General features: G+C 41.4%; 1 protein-coding gene across 1 annotated transcript in view; it reads right to left on the bottom strand.

The window, feature by feature from the left end:
* ADAM12 (ADAM metallopeptidase domain 12) overlaps positions 1 to 5,631 on the bottom strand; it is a 159,803-nt gene that overhangs the window by 121,094 nt on the left and 33,078 nt on the right. The gene's annotated exons all lie outside the window — the stretch shown is intronic.

The raw sequence follows: 5,631 nt of genomic DNA, 5'->3' as shown, positions 1-5,631 counted from the left end.
AGATGTATTTCAAGCTTTTCATAATGCTTATTTACTTATAATTAAGTTTATTTATCCATAATTAAGTTTTAGCTTAAAAGAGATAAARAAGTCATGTTTGAACAATAAAAAGTCATAGAACATCCTGRGTTGGAAGGGAYCCACAAGGAYTRTCAAGTAYAAAAAAWATGAAATGKCAACAAAAATATGGTCAACAGTATTATCAAGTATCCCTGTGACAAAGTATTTATGCCTACACAAGTATTTGAGAGAACTTTCTAAACAAGCCATCATCAAAAGAGCCCACGGAAATCCCAGTTGTGCTCCAGCATGGAGCAGGGACCRGGACATCTGGATTGCATTTTCAGCACCATCATGACTGCATGCAATCTCCACAGTGCCTTTCCCCTGATTATAAAAAACGAGCTCTTTTTCATCTCAAGCATCCAAAGGTAAATCCATTAATTTTTTGGGGGGAGCTGTGAGAGAGGATCTGAAGCAGTGGAGGCCCAAAATCTTCCAGGAAGGGGCGATGCACCTACACCWATTCTGGAATCTGCAGTTCCAAGGGCAAAGCACAATTTGCAATCTGCTGGCTACTCCAAATCCAAAAGCTCACATATATTTTAAAGCTGTTTACATTTAACTTACATTTCATTAAACAAAGCTCACTGGATTGCACGGCAGCATTTCCTTGTTTGAAATTCCAACAGTAGCTCCATAAATCAGCTGTTCCCCCGCACGCTCGAGACGCTTTTCTGGAGATTTGTGCCAGCCAATTGCATCGAGATCGTTTCAGGGTTCTGGTGTTTTAATTGATTTGTTGAGAAATGTGTCTGAATTCGTGATTGCTGCGGCGGGGCCCCGGTGGAGCCTCCGTGACAGACGGAGCATCCCCGCCTTCGGAACGCAACGATTTTCGAATTGTTTGAAAAATTAGAGATGTTTATTAAGAAGCGAAATTATTGGGAGGCTGTCACAGACTAAACAAAATTGTTCAAATGAAAAATATCAGAGAGCTCTGAGACTTTTCTGAGCCCAGGCTGGGACTGAGATACCGTTCCTTTATCCAAARGGTCCTGCTCGTGCGAATCCAAACGTGCTTTCCCAGCAACGAAATTGAAATTCTGCATCTCTGTGAACTCTGCAGAAACCAGATCCCACTAGAATGCTAAATAAATGCTTCAGACTATCCTTGGCACTCAGAGAACACATGGGAGTCATTTATTGGCATGAATATTTAGAGGCAGTGTTGATTATGACTTTAATATTAGCGCGTTGCTTCCAAARCCCGTGAGATCTGCGGAATATGGAGTTTGGAGGGAGCAAACCACAATTAATTACAATATAACACAGTAAATAATTAAGATATTGCAGTGGCACAAATGGATTCTTTTCAGCTGAAGTCCCTCTTAATATGGAAACGACAACAATGTTTATTCATGAGTTCACAGCGGCGCTTATTTGACAGTCAATTGATGTCGGTGAAGTCGCGAAGTTAAAAAAGCAGCTGCGGGATAGAACAGGCTGTTACGAGACAAAATCATCTCTCAGAGAATTCCTAAAGCTGAAATTCCTTCTCCTGGACACAGTAACCACCCCGGTTAGGGATGCACAAGACCCAGGTTCAGAATTTTGCTTCACCATCGATTTTTTCCTTTCAAACAAGTGGCTCATTTCCTTCTCTCCCATCTGGGACGAGATGGGACTCTATTTTTTTCTTGGTCTGACTGGAATTCATAAGCACAGATACAGCAAAAATCACCCACTGCACAGGTGTTAGGGTGACTACAAACAGGAATGCTTGAAATTATRAATTTCTAATGGTAAACAAAAATTATCTTTCAGAAAGGGCACATGAGGTTTGTTTTTGGCTTTTCCTCCTTGTTTTTCAATCCATACTCTTGTGCATKTTCAGCTGTATCCAATGCCCAAATCCAGTATCTGAGAATAGAGATCAGCACAAGAAATAGAAGCAAAAGGGGTGATTTTGCTTCTCTGGTTTCAAAGTTTTAAATTATATCCTGACAGATCAGACTGAAATAGGCAGGTTTGGTTAACCCAGGAGGTTTAGGGTTTCCAGTCCCTCCAGAGCTGGTTTTAACTTTGCTAAAGCCAACCCTGCAACAGGGGCAGCTTTGTGTGTGTGGCCAAGGTGACCTAGGTCCTTGTAGTGCTGAAAGGGATCAAAATTGGTAAAACAGAAAGGAAAAAATAATAATCATGAGCAGAATTATGCATTGTAATTAGTTGCTCCTGACATTCCACAGGGAGCTAAATAAAACACAGCAAACCCTCCCAGAGCCTGGGCTTTGGTTTAAAGACAGAAATCACATCAAATCAAACCAGACTCAATGATCTGACAGACAAAGGAATACCAGGGGATAATTTGGGAGCATTTTTTCATCCACAGTCCTAAACTGTGCTAAAAGCACTGGGACAGTGGGAGGTGTCCCTGCCATGGCAGGGGTGGATCGAGATGTTTGTTATGATCCCTTCCAACCCAAACCTTCCTGAGATTCCATAATCTCGTTTACTTTCTCCTCTGTGCTCTTAAAACCAGAAATTACAACACACAAAACTAAGGGTCATGAATTTATGTTCTCTTTCAAGCACAGCTCTGGAAATTAAGGATTTTTGAGCTATCTCAGGCAGTCACATTCCACACACACACACACAGATGTCTTCTCTTGTATCAGAAGAGTTAACACCAGGAATTAGAAACTGCATAACTGGGGGAAGAGTCCATTATTTCCAGCAGGGATAAATTCCATGCCATTTTTTCCTATCTGTAAGAAAATACCTTTTATTTCCCTCATTTATCACGCGCTGAGGGTTCTGCATCGGTGCTAAAAGGTGTATTTACAGTATCAGATCTTTGGGCTGATATTATTCCTCCACTATCCATAAAACACAACAAGGGAGAAGCTGAGAAATCCGTAAGAAATAAAGTCACTGAGRGAATCTTACTGTGGAAATCAGAACTCAATCCAACAAATCAAGCTGTCYCCAAAATATCTACATTTAAGATAATCACAACCTGCAACAAATGTCATAAATCGCATGAAATGCTTTTAAATCTATAAATATTTCCTGTTTTTTCTTTTGGCTTCAGTTTAGAAGCAAACACAACATGCAATGTTTCCTGTGAACACCTCCAAGGCCGAGCGATATTTCACGTGTAGGACATGAAAAGCAGAAACATTTAATTTTGATGCTTTGTGGGTTCCTGGAGCAGCCAATTCAGCTGTGCTTTGCCTGCTCTCGAATGAGAGGGATGTACATCCCTGTGGCTGCTCATAATGAGCACCAAATAAGAGAACAGAGAGTTTTGGAGTTGTTTTTTTTATCTCCTTTAATGGCTTAGCAAAGAGTCCCAAGCCCTGAACAAATTAACTGAGCCAGTCCAATCATGAAGGAAACCAAAAAACTTCCAACTTTGTCCCGAAATTTATTTTAAAGTGATTCTTTGAACACAGAACGATCAGACTTTTTGCTTTCTCTCTGAGTGAACAAAGAGATGCAAGATTCCTCTGTTTGGAAAGCACAATAGCTAAATTTGTTTTCCTTTTTTTTTTATTTTTGTCCTCTTTTTCTTAATTCCTATAGCAAATTTGCACTCACTCCTTTTCTATGCTCCCCACACTGCCATATTATAAATCTTTGGAAAATTTAGATATATAGATAGATATAGATATATAGATATATATATAGATATAGATACAGATATAGATATAGATACAGATATAGTTTTTTTTTTTTAATCTGGTGCCTCACATGATGTAGAAGATCCCATTGCAGATGAGGCTGTAAAGTACATTTTCTGCTCCTTCCCTGGCTTCCTTACAGGAATTAGGGAATGATTTTGGTTGGAAGGGACCTTTAAAGATTCCCCTGCTAAACCTCCCACCAGCTGACACCAAACCCCACCATGGAGCTCATGGGATGCAGATARAGCAGGAGCACTTGGGAACAATCCTAATTTGGGAAACTTCTCGTCATTAGCTAAAAACTCTTTGAATTAAAATGAAAAATACAAAAATATGAATATTTCTGCGTGCTGCCCCTACAGCAGAGGCAGTGCCAGCCTGTGCCCATCAGGTGCTTTGGCAACATCTCCCAAAGGTGCTGTGAATCCCTTCCAAGGGCTCAMATTTTTTACATTCCCAGCTCCCTGCTCACTGCTGCTGTCCCAGGATCCCTGTCCAGAGTTAAAAATSCCAGCAAACAATGCTCAAGAAAAAGGAAACCAAGCAGTTCCTTGTGCCAGACCAAAATCAATAAAATGGCACAGCTCCAGCTCCCCATTCCCCGATTTCCACGCAGGAATACAAAGCTAATGCCTGCCCCTGGAAAGGGAAAGCACCCTCACAAAGCAGCTACATCTTTCTGTGAGCTACTCCTCATTTACATTTTTTTCTAAATCAAAGGATAACCTCACTTAAACATGTTCAGAATGCCATAACATCGAGGAGCAAATATTTCAGGAGCAAATCCAAAATCACTGGTTTGATGTTTGAAAGAAATCTGTCTGCGCCTTCTGAGGCTGAGTTGTGCTGTGAATTTATTTGGTGTCARTGAAAAGTCAGGCTTGGAACCCAAATTCAACCTTTACACCATATTTTCATTATCAGGCACTGAAACATATTTAGGTGCATTTGACCACCTAAAAAGGGATAAGCAGAGAATTTTTCTGCTTTATACTTTAAAAAAAAAAAGGAAAATTATTTCTTTATTTCTTTTTAATTAAATCTAAGCAGTGCAAATAGGGCAGCCTTGGTTTTTACAGCAGCTCTCCAATTATCCTCTGAAGTRTATCGGTTAAAAATAGGTCAAAATCAATATTCCCTTTTCAGGACAAACCTTGCAACAACAACAAAAAAAATCTTTGAAGGATTTTCAAAAACAAACTCTGAGAACAAACAYGAGTGAATTATGAACAAGGGGACTGGGGTTGCCAACACTTTGAGAGAGCTGATGGGGAGTGAGCTGTGGATGTGGGCTGGGACAGGGATGAGGGCTGGAGTACAAGGAATGGGAGCTTTTCCTGGATTTCTGCAGCAGGATGGATGCAAACCAGCCCAGAGCAGCTTTTGGGGTGGATTTATCACCCTTCCCTGAGTGCCTGGTGCCTGCTCTGCATCTGGGAATGGGGATTCCTTGGGTTCGTGGATCACAGAGAGGGGAAGAAAGAAAAATGTGACAGCRTGTGGTTCTGACTGGATGGAAATGACTGCAGCAAACTGTGAACTCGATTTTGTAGTCAGAACAAGCAATAAAAATTACAATAAAATAYGTGTGCATTCATCCAGCCCTCGTTTACTGCGGTGCATCCCAAACAGAGCATCTCTGTCAAGGGCTACTTCCACAAATGTGCCCAAGATCCCCAAATTTGCTCATCCAGGTGCTGCTGTGACTCGGTGGAGTGCAGGACATCCCACCCAGCCCAGCAGGAGCAGGATCTGAGCCTGGAAGCAGATCAGGAGCAGCAGAGCTTTGGAAGCCCAGCCTGAYGGGAGGGTGTGTTCATCATCACATCCCATCCCAAACCCTGCCCGTCCTCTGACACCCTGAAGGGCTGGGCAGGAGCTTGATTCACTGCTCCAACACACATCTGAGTTTCTGAAATGTCTGGAAATAGAAAGATCTTCT

This window comes from Malurus melanocephalus, unplaced genomic scaffold, assembly GCF_030028575.1.
Source record: "Malurus melanocephalus ecotype Western Australia unplaced genomic scaffold, MMel_1.1 scaffold_358, whole genome shotgun sequence".
Lineage (NCBI taxonomy): Eukaryota > Metazoa > Chordata > Aves > Passeriformes > Maluridae > Malurus > Malurus melanocephalus.
The sequence above is the reverse complement of the archived record's forward strand: the minus strand, read 5'-3'. Positions and strand labels throughout refer to the sequence as shown.